We start from the raw sequence: 10000 nt of genomic DNA on the forward strand, positions 1-10000 counted from the left end.
ACTGTGATACAGACTGACACATTTTTCATCATAAATCCCTGTAACGTCTGATTTGAATATAGTCACCCTCCTTACACAAGACTTCCTTCTCCAGAGATAATCCCTAGTGTATGTTCATAGGATTTTTCCAACACATAGGGGATCAATAGCGCAAAAACACTTTCAAAACAGTCAACCGTGTTACTCAACTGTGTTACGGTCAACAGTGTAGGGGAACAAGTCGGCACTTTTTTAGGAGAAAAAACAGAGCAGACAAACCCATCTCCCTAGAACACAAATTATTTTGTTTGTTTGTCTGTCAATATGGATATAAATTGGCAAAAACATACTCCTCCTCAACTGTCATCAGTGTTGCCAGATTGGGCTGGTTCCCGCCCAATTGGGCTGCTTAGAATGGCCGTGTGCGGGTAAAAATGGCATCTATCAGAAAAACCTTCCCACTGCCATATAAATCAATAGAATTGGGCGTGTTTTTTGGGCGGATTTTGATCATTTTTTGGGCTGGAAATCATCAGCCTCATCTGGCAACCCTGACTGTCATACTTAATTGTAACACCATTGACGGTAACACCGTTGACATCTCAGCCATTTTTATGGTGTTGTGCTAACTGAGGACCTCAGAAGTTCCACCACAACACCTTAATCAATTCATGTATCTGTATGCTTTATCTGTGTTTTTCTACATGTGATTTCTAATGCAGATTCTTATGAATGTGTTGATAACACCGTTGACAGGCAATTTTCCCGCTATGAGAACATGAAAAAGAATGGATTAAATTATGGAAGGATGGAGCTTAAAATTTACCAAAAAGTCTTCCCGTATCCTGCCAAAGAGGTTATGACATCACGTGATGTTATTCGTATGGCCTAAGACCAAACCATTACTGATTTATGGAGGAGGTTTCAGACCGTGACACGGTTAACACAGTTTTCGTGGACACACACAAAATGGCAAATTTCATGTATAATGGAAAGGACAGTGGTCTTTCTGACAGTTTTGTGATATTGTGATGATTACTGTGAATCAACATTTGCAATCGTCTTGGGCAAAACAAGTTTCTTTACATGCTAATATGAAGACTGAATCTGACATTTGGAAAACAGGACGGCATGAAAACGCCCAAAACCAGTATTAAATATTCATTCTTGCTGAGGGAAATAATGCTATGTCTACACTTTCTGTATTATATGAAAGATAAATGTTTTCTAATGTCCAAAACATCATTGGATGCAGTTCATAGTTAGTGGAATTGCCAAATAAAATCCACTGACTTAAAAGTGTAGGCGAATTAGAGAATCACTCACACACACACATAGATACAGGGCCGCTGACAGGTTTGGCTGGGCCCGGGACAAAATTTTCTCAATGGGCCCCCCCTCCCAACACCAAAAAAGCCCCCCACCCCCTCATCCCTGACGGTCCCTACACAAAATAGTCAAACGCCCAACCACAACCACGTAATTCTCTTGTGCAGCTCCAAAACACACCACGTCGGGATGACAAGCTCATTTATAACGGATAAACAAAAACTTATTTACAACCTTACGGATATGGACTGAGTGGAGTTATGGTTTTCAAAATGCTATCACAATAAAATCCACGCTATTGTATTACTTAAGCTCATGAATAGCACATTTTTCATCACATCGACCATTTTCACTTGACCAAGGGGAATCATGTCAAGGACGCGTGTATGTCCGCTGAACTTCCAGAGAGGGGAACAAGGCGGAGCACATTCATCTTGCGAGTGTCAAGTTCACCGCAATCAGAACCGAAAGTTACAGGTTACCCCAAAACGACACCGTTATAACCCATTCGTTACATTCAATTCTAGGCTATCTAAATGTCAATTTCACACGTTGACATGCCACTGGCTTATTTTAAACCAAATAAGTTTAAACCAGAGTCGAGTTACACTGGCTGTAATTCAGCTGACCGGGGATGATTCTCATATCAATTCTTCTTGATTGGCGTGCGCGTGCCTGCCTGAAACTTTTGATTTGGACACATAATTGCAGAGTAATGCGCATATTCATAGATTCAATTACATAGGCGCATGAAACACATTGTTATTAAGCCGTTGTGGTAATCAAATTATTCGATACCCCCTGTCTCTCTGATACTGAATCCCGTGTGACTTGCTCACGGCCTCCTGTGCCAATGTTAGGCTACTTGACGACGGGGCTGGAAAAAGTTTGCCGTGTCTTACCTGGATCTGCTGCACAGCTGCTTTTACTGGTGCCTGCTACATCATTCCAGTCTTTCCTGAAATATTTAGCCAGAGAACCCCTCAGCCTTTTGGCTTCTTCCTCTCTTTTTCGTTTTCCCTTCTTTTTCTGCGCTCCTGACTTGTGCATGTTTACTAACTGGCTCGCGCACTCTGACCACATATCGAATGCTGTCGTCTTTTTTTCTAGAAAGACCAATCCATTTTGGAATAGGGGTGATAGGGGGTTATTGGCCGTTTTTTCAAGGGCAATGAAGACAAACATCTATAAGTATGAATACAAATAAAGCACTTTTCTACCCTAAAAAACAACACATTTTGAAGTGAACGTATCATAATTGAGCCCAACGTCATGGGGGCCCAGTTATGGGCCCCCCTCTATTCCAGAATTCCCAGGGCCCGGGACAAAAAGCCCTTTAGTCCCCCCCTGTCGGCGGGGCTGCATAGATATACACACACACAAACACACGCACTGACACACACACACACACACACACACACACACACACACACACACACACACACACACACACACACACACACACACACACACACACACACACACACACACACTCAGTGCATAGGCACACTCAGGTACTGACACATCCATAGATCTTCTACAAGCAGACAAAGCAGACACACACACAAAGAGATTCACTTACACACACACACAGTAATTTTGTAGAGCTATTCATCGTGTGTATTTTTGTTCTAATACTGCATCGTATTAGACAGCAGAAATGTACTGGATTATGTGTATTTCGCTTTTATTTTAGTGGTGTTTCAGGTTACTAAGTTGGTAGTTGGGTTTGTATTTAAGCATCTGGGCACTGGTAGCCTGGGAACTCCCATACTGCCTTTAGTTCTACACAATCGTTTCGATCTGAAAGACAGTCTGGCGAGGATGACTCATAACGGCCAAGATCATGGGCCCTGTGTCATAATGGCCAAGCATTCCGACCTTAACAGTTTCTCTGCCCAATCAGAGAGCAGGGCAGTGTGTCATAATAGCCAAGTATTCTGATTAAAACTGCAAGAAACTGATCCGGGAGTGCGGCTTTTTTACTATACATGAACTTTGCTGTTTGCTCGCACCCAAAGACCTTGTAAGAAACTTTTCGGAGTTGAGCGCACTTTCTCTACTAAAAGTGTGTTTTTCACCTGCCCAGGGACTGCAGATGGAGATTAGCTAGTAAGCAGGTCATCTCATTGCTCATGCAACTAATGTACTTTGCACATGAAATAAACAGAATAAACTAAACGTAACATTTTTTGTTGATGGCTTTTCATCTCAAATATTGTTTTTCCAAACACACTTCATGGTCTAGCGGTTTTTGGACTTTTATACTTTTGAACTGTATTTTACTTTGGATAATATGCTGGGAAAAAAAGAGAGAGAAATGTTTGCCATCTTAGGTGACTCCCACACTGCTCGTGACTTGTGGTCATGGTACAGATACAGCTCTTATGAGGAGCTGCATGCATGCTGCAGGTGTTTGAGGGCTTTTATCATTGATTAAATCATGAAGTTAAACATGTATTGCTCTACGAATAGCGAATATGTCACCATCTCTCATTGAACTCCATTGATTTTCATTGTGTTGCTTTCCATGACTACAATGACCCTAAACATACACCTAAGGCCAAAGTTGATTTTCTGGAGAGGTGAGAGTGATTCAGTGATTAAGTATGACACCCGATCTGCGTATTGGAAGTGTTTTGAAGTGACTTAACTGCTCATTTTCACATTATGTTCGATAGGCGACAAAACTTTTATCTTGTGAAAATCTGCCCTGTCTGTGTTCAATAAAGAGTCAATCTTTCGTTGGTGCATGAAATTTTATTTTTGTACATACATTTTCATTCGGGAGGGTTGTAGCTTTTATATGAGTGACTTCTGAAGCCAAGTGATTAATTGAAAGTCAGGTTATTAGCTGTTATTCCAAACAGATGGATAGTCGACAACTCTTTTGGAGGCGATTGTAGGGTAGCTACTTGTTTATGCCTCACTTAAGAGTGTGATTGGAGTGTGACCTGGAGAACAAGCTAATTACAGCCATAAAAGGAAAAGGCACTGTGTCAATGATATATATACTGTCTTCAGCGAAACCATGTGTAAATTTACCAGTAGAAGGTCACTGGGAACGTGAAATGGGATTGCCCATCTCCGAGTCACAATGGAATGCAGCTCTTAGAAATAGCACAACTAGTTCAAAGTGTGTCAGATAGAAATTGATCCAGTTAAAAACAATTCACAGAGCTTACATTACCCCAGAAACATTGAATAAAAATTGATCCTTCTGTGTCCAATAAGTGCTGGCATGGTTGTGGCTCGGTAGGGACTTTGACTCACATGTTGTGGAATTGTCCTGCTGTTAAGCAATTTTGGCAGGACATCCTTAACAAGTTGAATTCTGTATTTAGTATATGTATTACCCCTTGCCCAATTGCATGCTTGCTTGGAAATGAAATAGAGGGAGTGCAAGCAAGGAAAATACAACATGTACTCTGTGTAGCATAGTCATGGATGTTAAATATTTGTTGAGATGTCTAACTGCTACGCCTGCTGGCTGAGGTGTGTTGTCATAGTTACATGAGAGCAGAAGTGATGGGGAGGCAGCTGCAGATATACTGATGATGAAGAATGTTGCTATGGATACGCAGGAGGATAGAGGTGATGATGATGATGATATTGACGATGGTGATGATGATGATGATGATGAGGAGGAGGAGGAGGAGGAGGAGGAGGATGATGGTGATGGTGATGATGAGGATATTGACGATGGTAATGATGATGATGAATGCTGCTATGGATATGCAGGATGATAGAGGTGATGATGATGATGATATTGACGATGGTGATGATGATGGTGATGATGATGATGATGATGATGAGGAGGAGGAGGATATTGACGATGGTGATGATGATGATGATGATGATGATGAGGATATTGACGATGGTGATGATGATGATGATGATGATGAGGATATTGACGATGGTGATGATGATGATGATGAGGATAATGGCGATGGTGATGATGATGATGATGATATTGATGATGATGATGATGATGAGGAGGAGGAGGATATTGATGATGGTGATGATGAGGATATTGACGATGGTGATGATGATGATGATGATGAATGCTGCTATGGATACGTAGGATTATACAGGTGATGATGATGATGATATTGACGATGGTGATGATGATGAGGAGGATATTGACGATGGTGATGATGAGGATATTGACGATAGTGATGATGATGATGATGATGATGATGATGAGGAGGAGGATATTGATGATGGTGATGATGAGGATATTGACGATGGTGATGATGATGATGATGAATGATGCTATGGATATGCAGGATGATAGAGGTGATGAAGATGAATGATATTGATGATGACGATGATGATGATGATGATGATATTGACGATGATGATGATGATATTGACGATGATGATGATGATGATGAGGAGGAGGATTTTGACGATGGTGATGATGATGATGATGATGATGATGAGGATATTGACGATGGTGATGACGAGGAGGAGGATATTGACGATGATGAGGATATTGACGATGGTGATGATGATGATGACGATGATGATGATATTGACGATGGTGATGATGATGATGATATTGACAATGGTGATGATGATGATGATGATGATGATGACGATGATGATGATATTGACGATGGTGATGATGATGATGATATTGACAATGGTGATGATGATGATGATGATGATGATGAGGAGGAGGAGGATATTGATGATGGTGATGATGAGGATATTGACGATGGTGATGATGATGATGATGATGATGAATGCTGCTATGGATACGGAGGATGATAGAGGGGATGAAGATGAGGATATTGACGATGGTGATGATGATGATGATATTGACGATGGTGATGATGATGATGATATTGACGATAGTGATGATGATGATGATGATGATGATGATGATGATGATGATGAGGAGGAGGATATTGATGATGGTGATGATGAGGATATTGACGATGGTGATGATGATGATGATGAATGCTGCTATGGATATGCAGGATGATAGAGGTGATGAAGATGATGATATTGAGGATGATGATGGTGATGATGATGAGGATATTGACGATGGTGATGATGATGATGATGATGAAGATATTGACGATCACGGTGATGTTGATGATGATGATGATGATGAGGATGAGGATGATTAGAATACTGCTATGGATATGTAGGACAGTGGTTCCCAACCTATGGGCCGGGGCCCACTGGTGGGCCCTGAAGGTATTACAAGTGGGCCTTGAAATCATTTTCCAAAAATAATAATCATATTTTGGTGTGTGTTGCTGTTGATTTATTTGAGTTTTATTACATCCCCGAAACGCGGAGCGTCGGGGATGTAATGGTTTTGCGTGCACCGCCGCCGCTGCGTCCGCCGCCGCCGCCGCCGCCGTGTAAGGTCTTTCGTGTTAACACGATAACTTTTGAACGGATGTTTGGATTTGTCCCAGATTTGGTGTGTGAATGCTCTAGGGCAGGTTCATGAACTGATTCGAGTTTGGAGGTCAACAATTTTAAGATGGCCGAATTCAAGATGGCCGAATTTTTGTTTGGCCCATTAATTCTGACCGGGTGGATGGATTTGTCCCAGATTTGGTGTGTGAATGCTCTAGGGTGGGTTCATGAACTGATTACAGTTTAGAGGTTAACACTTTCAAGATGGCCGAATTCAAGATGGCCGAATTTTTGTTTGGTCCTTAACTTCTGACCGGGTGGATGGATTTGTCCCAGATTTGGTGTGTGAATGTTCTAGGGTAGGTTCATGAACTGATTCGAGTTTGGAGGTCAACAATTTCAAGATGGCCGAATTCAAGATGGCCGAATTTTTGTTTGGCCCATTTCTTCTGACCGGGTGGATGGATTTGTCCCAGATTTGGTGTGTGAATGCTCTAGGGTGGGTTCATGAACTGATTACAGTTTGGAGGTTAACACTTTCAAGATGGCCGAATTCAAGATGGCCGAATTTTTGTTTGGTCCATAACTTCTGACCGGGTGGATGGATTTGTCCCAGATTTGGTGTGTGAATGTTCTAGGGTAGGTTCATGAACTGATTCGAGTTTGGAGGTCAACAATTTCAAGATGGCCGAATTCAAGATGGCCGAATTTTTGTTTGGCCCATTACTTCTGACCGGGTGGATGGATTTGTACCAGATTTGGTGTGTGAATGCTGCAGGGTAGGTTCATGAACTGATTCGAGTTTGGAGGTCAACACTTTCAAAATGGTGGAATTTTTATTTGACCCATAACTTCTGACTGGGTGGATTGATTTGCCCGGTAACTCCTTAATTTAATGGTTCACCATTTCAGTGAATCTACCATATCAGGTAGGCCTACAGTGTAATAACCAGTGTAACAATATTTAATACCATGTAATACTAGTGTAATACCAGTGTAAAAATAGGCAATACCAGGTACAGTATAATAACCAGTGTAACAATATGTAATACCATGTAATACTAGTGTAATACCAGTGTACAAATATGCAATACCATGTAATACCACTTACACACAAATAGCCTACATGATATAAGTACAAAATTGGTACATGGTGTCACACTGGTATGACGTGGTATTAAATATTGTTACACTGGTTATTACGCTGTACCTAATGTGGTATATCCACTGTAATAGTGAACCATTAAAACAGTGTTACCATTTGCCCCATTTTTTCCTTCATTTTCACAATAGTCATTTGGTTTTAAGCCTATGCACGTCATTGATCTATGTATAGATGTTAAATATTTTTATTTTATATTTTGTATTTATCATAAACGTTCATGAAAAGGTGGACGGGAGTGGTAGGAATGATTGGGGACTGGAAGCGTCGCGTTTCGGGGATATACCTTAAGCAGTCGAAGGCGACTGCACAGGCAGTCTAGTTCTTAATTGGGTCAGAGGTGGGCCCCGAACATTTTTGACAATTTCGAGTGGGCCCCAAGTTGAAAAAGGTTGGGAACCCCTGTTCTAGGCTATTGATGATAGAGGTGATTATGATGATATTGATGGGTACCAAAATGATGATGATGTTGATGATGGTTATGGTGATGATGATGATGACAATGACAATGTCGACGATGTTAATGTGTCACTGTGTGTGTGCCCGCACGCACGCATGCGTGTGTTTGTGTGTGTTTGTGTGTGTGTGTGCGTCCGTGTGTGTGTGTGTGTGTGTGTGTGTGTGTGTGTGTGTGTAGGTACCACATGTACAGGAAGAGCCAGACGACAGGCTTCCCTTCGCTCATCACCATCTTCTGTGTGTGTGTGTGTGTGTGTGTGTGTGTGTGTGTGTGTGTGTGTGTGTGTGTGTGTGTGTGTGTGTGTGTGTGTGTGTGTGTGTGTGTGCGTGTGTGTGTGTGTGTGTGTGTGCGTGTGTGTGTAGGTACCGCATGTACAGGAAGAGCCAGACGACAGGCTTCCCTTCGCTCATCACCATCTTCTGTATGTGTGTGTGTGTGTGTGTGTGTGTGCAGGGCTCCAGAGTGCGACCAATTTGGTCGCACATGCGCCCATTTTTTTCCATAGTGCGCCTAAAAAATATTTTTAGGCGCACCGGTGCGACCAGCCATCAGTAGAACAAAATTAATTGCCAATGCTAAACACCCGTTTTAATGGCCATACAATTAATAGTCATTCTGCAGTAGGCCTACTGTAACTGGCCCATCACACAATAAAACGTGTCAATGCGTCATTCAACTCCGCTGAACTATCTTTCTCCCCCTTCCTCTCGCTGAGGCAGCCCGACGTTTCAGAATAAAATGTTCGACTTCGCTAAACTATCCGAGTTCACGTGTGCTCGCGAGTTTGTGTTCTCAACCAGGGGAGTTTTGAAACGGACGAGAGGGTTACAATCACGGGGAAAAAACGAGATGGCTTGAGGATATATGAAACATCAGCCACTGATCACATAAACGCAGACGGGTGCGCGGATAATAATGGTCCGCTTCAGCCGCGTGCAGAGCTGGCCATTCAACAGGTGACACTGTCGGGACTTCTATGAGAGTTATTTGATAGCGACTCCAAACTGCCTATCTGTCGGCAAGGCATCGTTCATGCACATTGAGACGGCACGAGGGAGTGAGCGCACAAAATTGTGCTGTCCTGTCGTAGTGCTAGCTAAGATACCACAATCATCATGCAAAGGGAGAGCGCTAAAAAATGGGGAAATACAAAACCCAATTCACCTCGGATACCACTGTAAACACAATGGTCCGTTTCAACCGCGAGGAGAGCTGGCCAAACAACAGGTGACAGGCTAGTGTCTCGGGACTTCAGTGAGAGTTTTTTGATAGCGACTCCAAACTGAATATCTGTCGGCAAGCCATCGTTCATGCACCTTGAGACAGCACGAGAGATAGGTGGGAGAAGCGCGCACGAAATTGTGCTCTCGTGTCTGTTCATAGCGCTTGCTAAGATACCCAATCATCATGCAGAGGGAGAGCGCTCAAAAATGGGGAAATACAAAACCCAATTCACCTGTAAACATAGGCTATTAGTGTCTAATGATTTAAAAAATCATGACATTTTTAACAGGGTTTGAAAAATATCTATCTATCTATCTATCCATCTATCCATCCATCCATTCATCCATCCATCCATATCTGTGCTTGTGTGTAGCCTATTGCTGAAAATTAAAGCTTAGGCTAGCTTAGGCCTACTTGTAGCCAGGACGTGGTAGTTATGTAGCCTACTGTCATGTCTTTTGAGG

The 10000-nt window shown here is 42.2% G+C and overlaps 1 protein-coding gene across 1 annotated transcript in view; it reads left to right on the plus strand.

Annotated features, from left to right (window-relative positions):
• Nucleotides 1-10000, plus strand: part of LOC134437255 (protein phosphatase 3 catalytic subunit alpha) — a 145277-nt gene that overhangs the window by 102349 nt on the left and 32928 nt on the right. The window lies entirely within an intron of this gene.

This window comes from Engraulis encrasicolus, chromosome 21, assembly GCF_034702125.1.
Source record: "Engraulis encrasicolus isolate BLACKSEA-1 chromosome 21, IST_EnEncr_1.0, whole genome shotgun sequence".
NCBI classification, from domain to species: Eukaryota; Metazoa; Chordata; class Actinopteri; order Clupeiformes; family Engraulidae; genus Engraulis; species Engraulis encrasicolus.